General features: G+C 37.2%; 1 protein-coding gene across 9 annotated transcripts in view; it reads right to left on the bottom strand.

The window, feature by feature from the left end:
* The window catches only part of PTPN13 (protein tyrosine phosphatase non-receptor type 13), a 235,222-nt gene extending 233,609 nt beyond the window's left edge, over positions 1-1,613 (bottom strand). For 8 of the 9 annotated variants that reach the window (XM_036895852.2, XM_036895854.2, XM_057502419.1 and 5 more), the window contains exon 1: positions 1,152-1,612. The gene's annotated coding sequence lies outside the window, so the exon portion shown is untranslated. Of the gene's footprint in view, positions 1-1,151 lie in introns of all 9 variants that reach the window. The other variant, XM_036895853.2, reaches the window with a different exon arrangement.
* Between the last annotated feature and the right edge of the window lie 12,987 nt (positions 1,614-14,600).

Here is a 14,600-nt window from a genome sequence, read left to right as displayed (position 1 = left end):
GAAATAATTTCTATCAGTACCACAAGCAGCCAATGAGCATGAAGCAAGTTTTCTTTGACCCTGCTAACCCAGTCATCAAGAATTTGGTAAAATACCAATGCTTGTTTCATAATACAGCAACATCCCTCCTCCCCCTTATCCTTTAGTAGATAAACATTTTAAAATCTAATTAGTTACCAGCGCCATTTCATCCCACAGATCAGGTGTCCTACATTTTGTTTAGGTCTCCGCCTTGAAAACAAACCCGATTGCCCCAATTTCTGAGAGGTAAACTCAGCTCCAGGCAGCTCCCTATGAAGTCACCGCGTTTGTTGTTTTAAACATGCAATTAAACGAAAATGACACAAGGCTGTGTAAGAGATTAGTTGCGAAGTGTGTGGAGGTGCCAGTCATACATGCTAGGACCAATGAAAACTGTATTGTACATTTATTTTAGTGGTAATATTCTCCCCATCCCTCCTTCTCCAATGTATTTACAACAGAGGGAAATCAAACTTTGTAAGAACTTTCTTGACTTTTCCAAACTTCAGTCTTCCATATTTCTGTAATACTGTATCGTGCAATGAGCGGGAGGCAGAGGGAGTTAGTTTTAACTCGAGCATGGAGAAGAAAAGCAATAAAAGAGCTTGCATCAGGCAGTCTCTCCCTCTGTCCCCTCTTCCCTACCCCCTCTTCTCCGAGCCCTTACATATACACATTCTTCTGGGCGGCCTCTAACCACATCATGTCCGCAATCATTTACAGAAATTAGAAACAGACTTCGGGAGTCCTTCCCTGAGCACTCACAGAGAGAGCAGAGCTGTACTAGCACGATGGGGCAATGTTACCTACTCTCTATTACCCCACAAACTTAGACCCTCTCTGGGGTTTCATTCCCTAGATTCAGGCTTTTTTTCCGCGGAGACGGTGGATCTACCTGACAATGAAACCTCACCTCATCCTTCCCCAACCCACTCACCCCACCCCCACTCTAACATACAAAACTACCCCACCGCAAAAGCCAACGAAAAAAAAGTTCCTTCCCCCAGGGTAACAGAGGAGTTGGTTTGAAAGGCTGAGGCAAAGCAGAGGGAGGAGGAAGGGAGTGCGGTGTGCTTCGTTTTGCACTTCTGCATATTCACCCCAGAGCCCAGCGCGGCTCTCGTCCTTACCCGCTTGTCCCGAGACCTGGTCTTGCTATTGGCGCGCCGGGCAACGGCGGACGGGACGCGGTTTCGGGGCCGGCCGCCGGCAGCCGCCGTGGGCGCCGAAAGCCACCACCTCTTCTCCCCCAAGCAGCTGCGGGCGTGGGCCGGAGGAGCTGAAGAAGGCGCCTGGGGAGGGGGAGAAGAGGAGCAGCATCTCCTCCTCCTCCACGCCTCGGAAACGCCCCTCCGCCGGCGACCCCAGCAGACCGCCTGGTTCCCGAAGGGCTCTCTCGGCCAGCGCTTCCTTCGCTCTGCGCCCCTCCGAGAGTTTCGCCAAACCCTGTGGCGCGGGGCGGCTCAACTCCTGCAGCTGGCTCCGATCGCTGCCGGGGCGGCCGAGGAGGACGGGGGAGTCAAGCGGTGCTGCTCGCCAGCACGTCGATCTCTAGGAGCCGTGACCATGTTGTGTCATCCGCGCCGTGCCGGGGCCGTCGGAGCTACTCTCACAACTCCGGCTCCTCCACAGGCCGCCGCGCCCGCCCCGCCCCCGTTCCTGTCACTCAACCCTTTCCCGGCTCCAGGAAGACGGCTGTTCTCCGACTCTGCTCTCCCCTCGGCCTCATTGGCCAGCCAGCCTCCAACCACGCCCCCTCCCTAGGGACGAGGTCGCTGGGGAAACCAGCGCCCCGGTTTCCATGACAACCGGTGTACTGGGCCTGGCTTTTCGCGTTTTTCTGCCTGGCCTGACGCTCAGGTTGATGGCCCGGCAGCAAAGTTCCTAGCCCCTGCCCTGTGACTTCTAATTTTAAGTCAAGTTGAAAATGCAGCCGACCGCTCCACATTTCCAACGTCAGAAACAGAAGTTTATTGCCCTGGGGAGTGCGAAGGAGAGTGAAAAATGCGTAACTGCTTGGTTTTCCCCTGGCAATCTAAATAGACCCTCCCCCCTTGCCCTCACTTGCCACCAGCTTTGTTTCCGTATTCTCACCGGGTGGATTTAGGCTTTGAAAGGGAGAGGAGAAGAGGAGAGAAAGAGCAGGGCCGTGCCAGCTCCCTTCAGCACCGTAGCAACTTGGAAATGGCGGGGTCAACCAAAACAGTTCGGTGAGTTTTCCTACAGTTATAAAGTGATCTATAAGGTGTGGTGGCAGCCCTTGTCAACCCCAAATACCCCGGAAAAATTCAAACTCTCATGTTCTGGAAAAAAAAGTAGTATGTATAATCTTGTCTTATTTTATCTCAAACTGAGATAATACTAAAGTTTAAAAAATTTGGTTAAATGTTTAACGTAATCTAATAAAAAGCGTCCTTTTTTTTAAACATAGGGACTACACATTCCAACTTGGCAAAGGTATGTCTTAGCAGCAGCAATTTCCCTACTGCAAGCTAATAGATTAGGGTTTCAACAATTTACTTGGAAGTCTTGCTGATTCATGAGCACATGGTTCTTCTCCTTTAAGTTTCTCAAGTTTGGATTTTTTCTCAGATATATAAGGTAACCTGGTTATATAAAGGGGAAGGGACCTGGGAGTAAATTTAGTTTTGGACACCTACTGTTGAGGCCTATGTGAATGTAAACTTCATTCATGGCTGGCTCCAAAGTGGAGAGATGTGAGGCAAAGTTATAAAAAGCTGCAATCCTAGGCTCCCTTGCCCCTGAGGCTGCTGTGCATGTATGATGAATGAAGGAATTAATACTAATGATTTACCTTTGGCTAGCACCTCAGTTTTCATTATCTCATTTACTAAATGAATAACTGTGATGGATGTGCTCAAATGTGCCTTACAAGTATGCACTGAATGTGATTACTCACAGTGCTAATAAACACAATGGGAAATGCACAGCAAAGTTTTAAGGTTAAGGACCTTGACGTCAAGGAGCTAACCACAGAAAATAAGAAAGAAAACTAGATTCTTGAAACAACTTGGGATTTTAGCTAGAATGTGCAGCCAAACTTTGAGTACAGTAGCAGATAAGAGGAACTATGTGGTTAAGTAGAATGAGCTGGTTTAGCCAGATTAAGGAGGATGGGAATTTAAACTGGGTCTTGAAAGGTATGTAGTGGGATGAATGAAGCAAAAATGAGGAAAGACAGTTGAAGGAAATAACATAAAACCAAAGTGCAGCAGCAGGAATAGAGTGGTGAAAGTAACAGTGAAAAGACCAGCCTGGTCGAACTGGAGACAGAAGTGAAGGATTGGAGCCCTTCCCCGTCCTTTCCCCCATTTTCTGAAATACGAGTTCTTAAATGTTCTGGTTCTTGTATCAGGGTGGAATGATAGGTAGGAAGAGGTAGATTTGTGAGAATAAAAACCTTCATGGAACACCTGCCTCTGTTTGCCACTGAAAGAAAGTTCATACATTTATTAGAAAGAAAAACAATAGCCATAATACTTGGAATAACTTGTGAGTTCATATAAGAAAGAAGACATAAAGAGTATATAATGTTAGACATTTTCACAAAAATAGACAAACCACAGTGTGGTGAGCATTTTGTTTTGTTTTGTTTTGCATTAAGACTATTTCAGGTAGTTGCCCTCAAGGCTTTTTCACTAGCAATCCTGTTTTGTGTGAGCTGAAAAGCTGGTTTTAAAATAAATGACTTTGATAGCAAAACCTGATAAAGAGTACACAAAAGAGAAAACTGCAGGTTAATTTCCTTTTGGATATAAGGTAAAATTAAAATACAGTATTAACAAACAGAACTGAGAACTACACTATAAATCATGGCAAAATTAAGAGAAATTATGCCAGGTATATACAAGAATGATTCAATAATAGAAGACTTATATGGTTGACTGTATTACTAAATCAAAGGAGCAAAAACTTTGAAAAAAGTATCTCAATTGATGCTGAAAAGGATTTTGTAAAATCCAGCATCATTTCTTAATAAAAACTTTTAAAAGACTTAAAATATATCATTTAACAATGTATATTTTATAACAAAGCCCGAAACTTGCTTTACAATGGAACACTATAATTACTCCCACTTAAGTCTGGAACAAGGTAAGAATGCATACTATCACACCCTGTAAAATGATAGCCAATGCAATTAAAGAGTTAATAGAAATAAATGCTGAAAGAAGTCAGGATTGTCATTTGTTTGTAAATGATATGAAAACTTCAAGGATAAACTGAAAAAAAAGTTTTTAAGCAATAAAAGATGAGTTAAGGTACCTAGCTATAAAAATTAATAGACAAAAATCAAGAGCTTTCCCATATGTAAACAATAACCACTTAGAAAATACAATATAAAAAGAATCCCATTTACAATAACCACAAAATATTAAATTGCTAAAAATAAATACTAAAAGAAATTAAACTTACTTTAAAATTGATAAACTTATGAGGCATAAAAATGTTTGAAAAAGATACTTTTTGACTAAATACTAAGATTCAAACATGTATAATCATATCTTTTAAAAGTAATCTATATATCCAGTAGTATTCTAATCAAATGCCTAACAGAATACTTCAGTGAATTTAAGAAAATAATTTCAAAATTCATTTGAAAGATTAACCATTCAAAATAACCAAGAAGACTCTACAAAGAAAATAAATGAGGAGAAATTACATTAAAATATATTAAAATAAATTATAAATCACAATGATTAGCAACAGGCTTGACACCAGACCAGGTACAATGTATTAAGTGGTTGATTAGGTGAGTAAATGATAAAGGAAGAATATGTACCATTTAATAACTGGTATTGAGAAACCTATTTTTTTGCATATCTTTTCCAGTATACACATGCATATATCCTTTTTTCAGAGAAAGGTTAGCTCACATACTCATCTAATACTTTTTTTTTTTATACTTTGTAATAACTTTCTCATCTCTATTACCAGATCCTCTAGATGGGCCTACTTCTTTTGAATGGCTGCATAGTATTATGTTGCACATGTAATTTATTTAACTTCTCCCTTTTTAATGAACAGATAGGTTATTCCCAAACTTTCACTATTCCTTACAAGATGAAATACATTTCTTTGTACTTGGTCTTGTCTTACGTGTGGAGTAGAGCTGTAGGTTTAACTTCTGGAAGTGTAATTCCTGGGTTAAAGAGCAGGCACACATAGCAGTTTGACAGACTAAACCAGACTGCCCTCTAAAGAAATGGTACGAGTTATAGTCAACCCAATACAGATGGAGATTTTGATAGCACACTGTGTTTCCCCATATTTTCACCAACACAACATTATCAAATTTTTTTTGATCTTGGCCAATTAATCATACAAAATATTATACATTACAGGTATAATTTTCATTCTGAGCATCTTTTTGTATGCTTACATGCCATTTTACTTTTTACTACAAAAAACATTCTCCCATGTTTTCTTCTAGAATTTTTATGGCTTTGTTTTCAACATTTTATCATTTAATCCATAAGGAATTTATTTTGGTGGTAGCAGCAACTACCCAGCTGTCCCCAAAAACCTTAAAAGAATTTGTAAATTTTATTACATAAAATATAAAGCTTCTATACAGTAATAAAACAATGTATAAGAAATTTTTAAAAATTCAAAAAACAATGATACTTGAAAATAAAGCAGTTGTATAAAAAATTAAAATTAAAACAAAAATGAGATATTTATAACTATCAAATTGGAAAAATATTTTTAAAGATTTATATTATCTGGTATTGGTGAAAATATGTGAAATAGGTATCATCTCATGATTGTTGGTAGGAATACAGGCTGGCTTAATCCATTTGGGAGTGCAATTGCAATGTCTTTCATAACTTACAATGGTTATATCTTTTAACTTATTGCATTTTGGTAATTTACCTATCTATAGGAATTTTAAATACATCATCAGAGATAAGATCCAGAATATTCATCACAGTATTATTGGTGGTCATAAAATTTAAAATAAAATAAAATGTACATAATAATAGAATGATTAAATCAGCTATGGTCTGCGTATGTACTATCTAGAGACATAATCAAGTTGCCATACAGAATGGTCTGATTTCTGTTCAAAAGTACATACAGAGGGTTCCTCACTTGTGGTGGTTCAACTTGAGATTTTTTGACTTTATGATGATGGGAAAGCAATACACATCTAGTAGACACTGTACTTTGAATGTGGTATGATACTCTTTCATGTATGCTTCCAGTCAGCCACAGGATCAGAAGGGTAAATAACCAATACACTTAACAACCATTCTATTTTTCACTTTTAGTACAGTATACAATAAATTGCATGAGATGTTCAACACTTTATTATAAAATAGACTTTGTGTTAGATGATTTTGCCCAACTGTAGCTAATGTAAGTGTTCTGAGGATGTTTAAGGTAGGCTAGGTTAGTGGGTTAAATGCATTTTTTGACCAATGATAATTTCTACTTATGACAGGTTTATCAGGATGTTAACTCCATCATAGGAAGATCTGTGTATCTCCTATATATATGGCAATTTTTATACCATAAAACCATTTAAAAATGGTTTCTCTAAGTATTAGAATTACAGAAAACAGTACATTTCTGAAATACTTTTATTTCGTCTACAAAAAACAGATAGAAAAGGTCAACATAGATGGTTACTACTACTAATAATAAAGAAATTATATAACTGGCCATAACACAAATTTAATTGGGCTCTCAAGTAGCCCCTGGGCCTCAAAATGTTCATCACTGAGAGATCATCCTTGTGTCACACTAAGTCAGGAATATTTTATGTTGAACCCATGGATCACCCTATAACAGACTCCTTGAGATTGTATTCCAAGTAAGAATGTTGTGCATTTTTCTAGGGAAAGCATCTATACATTTCAACAAATTCAGAAAGGGGTTTATATCTCTCCAAAATGTTAAAGATTGTATGCTTTAAATGCCAATGATTAAAAAGCACCACCTTTTACTTCACAGGTTAAAATGAATTCTAGGCTAGTCTAAATCTGTAAATAGCAATGTTTTCCCAGCTGGCTTCTCATGTTCATCTCAATGTGAAATGTTTGTATTCTGGTTTGTGCCAATTACGTTAGTGTTTTTCTCCCTGTAAACCCAGAAATATATTTTCCTTTCTTCCTTACAGAGTAAGGACTGTGATGGGAACTTTGCCCAGGTGAGAAACAGAAGCAAGATAAGTAATCCACCAAAACCTGAGCAGGTAATTGGAGCACAAACTCTGACAGTGTTTAAGGAAGACTAACACTTCCAAGTGAACCAAGAATTAACTAGGGAAAAAAATGGAGCAATGAAAGCCAGGTAAGACTATAATTACCCTCAGTTGCATTGAGTTATTTTCGTTTAGTCATAGCTGAACTCTCTTTAAAAATATGAGAATTCCCCTAGGATGTTGAGTTACATGACAGCAATGACACAGATAACTCTAAACATTGGGAGGGAGCCTCATAGTTCAGTACAATGAAGGCATGGCATTAACACTCAGAAGACCTAAGCATCATTTTCCTCATGTATAAAAGTGAAGGAAATAAGAACATATTCTTTTAATAGTCAACAGTATTAAATGAAGTATGCATATGAAAACTATTTGTAAACTTTAAAGCACTATTTAAAAACAATAGCAAAAGCTATACAGATTTTTGGAATTAGTGTTTTAAACTTACTGAGAAAAAAACTTTAAATAATCTCTTTCATTCTGATGAGAAACTTTAGAAAATATTTATTAGGTACCAGGGCTAGCTAGTCCTTATGAGAAGTTGAGTCAGAAAAACTTAATAGTGGTGCTCCTGTAACTTGTACTTTTCTTTGCCTACTAGATTCCTGGCTCTTTTCCAATTTCCCCCTACTATCCCAAAACTGACCATGGCTTAGTTACTCTGATTAGTCCTGGCAGCAGAGAGGCTAAAAGCATTCACTTATTCCTACTTGATTTGCCAGGTGTTTAATGGCTCCCAAAACAGTTCCCTCCCCTGAATGCACTGACTGACTCATTAGTCAGTAATGAGTTAAACTGCAAAGGTATTAACTTCAGAAGGTTGAAATTAAAATTCAAGTTACCTTCCAGCTTTCTCTCTAAACACATTAGTGCGGATTGGTATATCAGATTAAGTAGTTGTCACTTTGAACCCTGAGGGCGAGAGATACTGGAGAGGGAAATTTTAATTAATGAGAGGGGAGGGAGAAAGAGGGGAAGCTAGTTTCAGTGTGTGTGTGGAAAAAAACAGGGAGAGGAATTTGGAGGAGAAGAGGTATGTGGTATGAGGGTGCCCCTCAGGGCTGATGATACCAAGGCAGGGGATCACGGAAGTGTATGTAGTACTAAGGGGGTGTGGCACTGAAGTCAAACTGCCTAATTCACAATTTTTACTAGGGCAGATCTTGTCTCTGACTCATTTCTACTTGTCCTGGCAAGTTATGTAACTGCCTATTCAGTCTGGTTGCAAGAGTATGGCAAATAAGCATGAACCTTCTGTTTTTTTTAATTTAGCCATGTTTGAACATACACGAAGTAATTTAATATGAATCTGCTGCCATCTAAATTTGACCTATAGGACTTGTCTAGGGTTCATAACTGCTAATCTTGATTTTTTAAGTGTTCCCAGAAATGGCAACCAAATCAGAAGTTAAGCTTTTAGTAAATGTTCTTTTTAAAGAGGGTGATTTCACAGTGTGTGATAAGAGTGAGCTGCTGTGCAAGAAAGATGATTATTAAAGACTTTGTTAGGCAGAGCTGGAGTGTTTAATAAAAGCATCACTTCGTAAAAAATTTCTTAGAAGCTGTTTGACTTGATTTTTACATTTTCTCCTATAATGTCTAATAGAAAACTTACTAGGAAAATGGTCTTATCTGTGGAAACCGGTTATCAGTTTACGGTCAAATCCTCATTTATGATATTCATGTAAACAGGAGAAAAGCTGAACTGCCACGTTATACAACCAAATAAAAAGAAATATGTCTTAGAAAGTTGAAGCTATTAGGATGAGTGGTTCTTTAGCTCATCTAAAAAGTTAAAGTAAAAAACTATAGAAAATTATATGCATGTAACTTAAACTAAAAACCTTTACTGAAAGGTTTTAACTTTACTAAAAACCTTTTTTGTTATATATTCACTAACCAATCTTTTAATGCTTGGCCAAAGCCTTTCTCACCATGAATCTGCTTTTGAGAGTTCCAAGTTGTCTTTTATACAGAAACCCTTCCCAAATTCAAAATCTACAATTTTTTGTTTTGGTTTTTGTTAAAGGAAATGTACAGCTTTACAGCTTGAAAACATTTGTGAAAAATATGAGTTTAGAATACTTCTACATTTGTGTAACATATTCCAATTTTTTTTTTTGCCTCTGGTAATTTGTGGCAGTAATTTATCTTTCCATAGCATTCAACCTCACTTTTTAAAATTATGGTAAAAAATACATAACATAAAATTTACCATTTTAACCATTTTTAAATTTCAACTTCAACAGGAAAAAAATCTTTTGTACTTACATTTAATAAAGTATATAAAAATTAAATCATCTAATCATATCAGCAGGAATAGCTCATATTAAGAGTTTGGGAAACTAAAATAGATTTTTAAGTAAGCTGCATAAGCATAGGACTTTTGTCTGTTTTATTTACTGCTGTGTCCCTAGTTCCTAGAACAGTGCCTGACACATAGCAGGTACTCAGACACTATTTAAGGGAATCAGTGGGTGGCTCTTGGTAGTTCTAAGTCAGCTAGAGGAAGCATAAGTATTGCAAGTATACTATGATGTAGCCCAATAGTAAACATTCAGAGGCATGGGCATCAGTCTGTGTGTTTTATAGAGGGAATGGGAAACATTAATTTAATAGTTTGACTAAGTAAAAGTCCTTTAATAGAGCTCCTAATTTATTTTGAAAAATCCCTATATGGTGTTTAGCACAGTCTCTTATATACAATAAGTGTTCATAAAATACTAATCTTTGTTGATTATTAGTTAATCTCCTTATTCCTGTTTCTCTACTCAGGGAGAGGGAAGTAAGGAGGTCAAATAGAAGAGATATTAATATTGCATAGATAGTCCTGGAGTGTGTAGGGGAAAAGATACTTTTCTACCTTTTCAAAATAGTTATTAAACTATTCCATTAATATTAATGCAAAAAAGAATGAACTCCGTTCCCTTTGATCAGATCATATACATCAATTATTCAACCTTCAATAAGCATTCTCTGCTTCATTGTAGTTTGAATGATCCTCCTTTCTCTGGTCCAGTTCTCTTGATGGGAAAGTCTTCTCAATACAACCGATGGCAACTTGAATTAGATGAAGAGTTAACATATCTGTTAGTCCAAAAATCACCATCTTTAAAACTCTCACGGGCTTGGTCTATGGACTGGATTCCAGGTATATTAATAACACAACTCTACTTGATCTGCTCCCATAGGACCCACCAGACACCTGCAAATGTCTCACCTACTTCCCATTTATCCAGGATTCTCCATGAGATAGTTCACATATGCTCTGTAATATTTGTCTTTGTTGCATTCAAACCTTTTCATGAAAGTCTAATACTTGAACTTCACTTGCAGCAGGTAGCCACTTCCACTGCTGATGAGATCCTCCATGAGAGAATCAATATTTGAGTCAAGGGACTGTCTGTTCACACTCCCAAATGAGCCAGAGCTGGGCTGAGCTCAACTGCAGAAGCAAGGCCACTACTGTGCCATAGTTTGTAACCTGGTTCTTGAAGTAGCACTGCTTGTGTTCATTATATCACAATGTCTCAGACAAAATTAATTCTTTTAATTGAATAGAGGTGAAGGGAGGTAGTCACCATGCTCTATGTTTCCCTTTGCTGTCATTGCCCTATACACATACTCTTTCCCTGTTCATCAGTCAAAAGTAAAAGTATGTACGCATGAGCTCTTTCAAATAGATGCTTTGAAAGATCATCAACCCTCCTTTTCAGCAAACAGCCAGACTCTGATAGAATATTGTAGAGGTGTGGTGGGGGAATCAGTACCATTCTCTTCAATTAAAATGAGAGAGATATTCTAAAGCATAGTCATTTATTATGGGTATCTGGCCATGTAGATTTTCTCTTTTCAGTAGAATATGAACTTTCTGAGGGTAGTACATCAGAAAGACTATTGGCTCCAAGTGACAGAATATCTGATAAGCAGTAGCTTAAACAGAAAGTGTTATTTTTCTCACATAAGAAACCAGGTGGCAGGCAACTACTTCTGATATCCAAACCAGGAACCTTGCAATTCTCTGCCTTTCTCTTACAATTGTAAGAAGATGGCTGTAATTCCAGACATCTGATCTTTCAAGACCAAAAGAAGGATGGAAAAGTGTGGGGCCAGCTACATATAGCCATATATATATTTATATATAAAACATTAAAAGCTTTTCCCAAAAGACTTTGCATTCAGAGGCCTACTCTTTCACCTACATTTTATTGGCTAGAATTGTGTCCTTCTAACAACAAGGAAAGCAAGGATGCAACTACATATCTTTTTTAGCCTCTAGTGAAGGCAGGCATGGGAAACAGGGCTTGGAAATTGCTATTAATTTATTTAGGCCATCATCAGTGTCTGCTACTGTAGTATTGCCAGCATGGGGGCATTATAGGCACAGGTAAGGTTCAGTGGGTAATGAGAGTAGGGTGAACAGTTACTATGGATGTAGTTACTATATATTTTTCCATGAATCTTTAAGTAAACTATCAAGAACCTTATGAGCTATTTTAATTTAAAACAAATTTTAACTGAATTGTTTTTTTCACTAATACAATGTTTTTGTAAAATAATATATTTTTATTTTTTTCAATTAAAAATTTTTTATTTCACCTAGTTTTATTTATTGTGTCTTTTTATTTTTAAAGGTATCATTGATACACAATCTTATGCTCAGGTATCACACGAGCAACATTGTGGTTACTACATTCCCCCGTATTATCACCATATACCCACCATATACCCCATAATAATCACTGTCCATCAGCATAGTAAGATGCTATAGAGTCACTACTTGTCTTCTCTGTGCTACACTGTCTTCCTTGTGCCCCACCTGTGTTATGTGTGCTCATCATAATACCCCTTAATCCCCTTATCCCTCCCTTCCCACCTATCCTCCCCTACCCCTTTCCCTTTGGTAACTGCTGGTCCATTCTTGGGTTCTGTACCTCTGCTGCTGTTTTGTTCCTTCAGTTTTTGCTTTGTTGTTATACTCCACAGATGAGTGAAATCATCTGGTACTTGTCTTTCTCCACCTGGCTTATTTCACTAAACATAATACCCTCTAGCTCCATCCGTGTTGTTGCAAATGGTAGAATTTGTTTTCTCCTTATGGCTCAATAATATTCTATTAATTTTTCTTATATCACTTCAACAATTGTATTAAAAACATGTTCAACTATAACCACAGTAGTAAGAACAAAATAAAAAAGTAAGTTATCAACTAAAAATCTTTTTTAAAAGAAATTAAATTTTATGTAAATCATCATTGGTTTCTCAGCTACTATAGAAAATTTCCTATCAAATCACTAATCTTTCAGTGTTCGTTGGTTTAGTTTTGTTTAATGGTCGTCAGTGCCAAGCCACTGCCTCTCTCTTTCTCTCCCCCCTCGCCAGTGTTGTATGTGTGTGTTTTTTAGATGACACAGATGATTATTTCAGCCTTGCTTTAGTTATAGATTAAGCCAAGTAAAATGTAATGGCTCTAAGGCACAAGAGGCCTGTTTTGGAGGAGAAAACAAGGAGCCAAGATTGTTAATTTGACATAGTCATGAATGAAATTAAGGTTTATATAGTTTTGGTAAAAACCAAAGTCTTGAATTTATGTTTGTATGATATATGCAAAACCTCTTGCTTAATTCTGTCTCATACTACTATTTTAATTATTCTCTGGAAAGCATACATTTATATGAGTAATATGGCTCCAGGTCTTGAAAATAATATGTTTATGCTGTATTGTAATAATGTAAACAAAAATGTTAATTATTTTGCCTTTGGCTTTTACATTTCTTCTTCCCAGAAGGGATTGTTTTGACTTTGACAGAGCTAGGGATTATTTTGGTTTACCTTTTCTATTCTTTCATAAATTAAGTTGATATGTGTTATTGCTTTTATTTTTATGGATTATAAACAAATATTTCTCTCACTTTTGAAGACAAAGAAAAAGCCTATTAGTTCCCTATGAAGCTGCCCAGAATTCCTATTACACTTGGCACCTGATTTATAATATTTTAACAGAAAATGAGTTTCTATTTGGGCATCAATTCCACAAATCATTTCATTTAGATGCCACCTCAGTGTTTGAGAATACTAATGAACGACTTACCATGTTTTCAAAATTTCTTATCAGTATCAGCTAATAACACACAAGAACATGCAGTTTAACTGTTACTGTGCTTGTATTCCTATTAGGTTTCTAAAAATTGATAAACTATTCAAAGATGCATAAGTGTAGATTGTATAGTTTCAAGTATTTACATCTCATCTTCACCAAAAGCACATATACATGATGAAAAACAACTCAAAGAAAGATAACTTGCCTATGCAAAACTGGATGAGTAAATATACAAGTTTCAAACAGAACAACCACTGGGAGGATCTGATATGATTTAAATATCACTGGTGGACTCTTAATAAAGTGCTTACCATTTTTCTTTGTTTTAATTTTCCTGCTTATTAATATACATAATTTTAGATGTATATATTAATGCACATAATTGACGAATGTTGATTTAACTTTCTTAATTAGAGGGATGTTATCATCTGTTTAACAGGTTTTATCACATTTTTGGTAGCACATTTTTTTAACCTCTGGTAAGCTGGAAAGAGCATATGCCTTCTTTGCTTATGATAGTTACTCAATAAAAAATTTAGTTTCTTATAATTATTTTACATATGTTGAAATTTTTTCTCTGCCTTTTGAGGGATGGAGCTTTCTATAGTAGTCTTATTTGAAACAGTGGTTTCTCCACATGCCTTAAGAAATTCAGACAGACATGGTACAGTGATTTCCGATTGTCTGCTAGGTTATTTCCCTATGTTCAAAGTAATTTCTCACTTAAAATAAATGAGGGCCAGCAAATATAATATACACCCCAAAGGTAATATTAATTTGAATCAGAAAAGAAGACCATTTATGGGTATCACGGGAAGATGGCGGCGTGAGTAGTTCAGAGGAAATCTCCTTCCCAAAACATATATATTTATGAAAATACAATAAATACAACTATTCCTAAAAGAGACACCAGTGGATGCAGTACAACAGCCAGGATACATCTACATCTGCAAGAACTCAGCATCACATGAAGGGGGTAAGATACAAGCCGCGGCCAGGTGGGACCCGAACGCTCCCCAACCCCAAAACCCGGCAGGAAGAAAGGAGTCGGAACGGGGAGGGAGTGAAAGCCCAGGACTGCTAAACAACCAGCTCTAGAAATCCGCACCCAGAGCACAGACACAAGGTGCACGGGGTGCTGGATATTAGAGAAACAGAAAAGCAAAACCTGTGGGCAGGTCCCCACAACCGGCGCACCTGAGACAAAAGAAAAGCAAGTGCTTTCTGCAAGTCTTAAAGAGACAGGGA

The sequence above is a fragment of the Manis pentadactyla genome, chromosome 5, assembly GCF_030020395.1.
Source record: "Manis pentadactyla isolate mManPen7 chromosome 5, mManPen7.hap1, whole genome shotgun sequence".
NCBI classification, from domain to species: domain Eukaryota; kingdom Metazoa; phylum Chordata; class Mammalia; order Pholidota; family Manidae; genus Manis; species Manis pentadactyla.
Note: the sequence above shows the minus strand (reverse complement) of the source record. Positions and strands in the feature narration are given on the sequence as shown.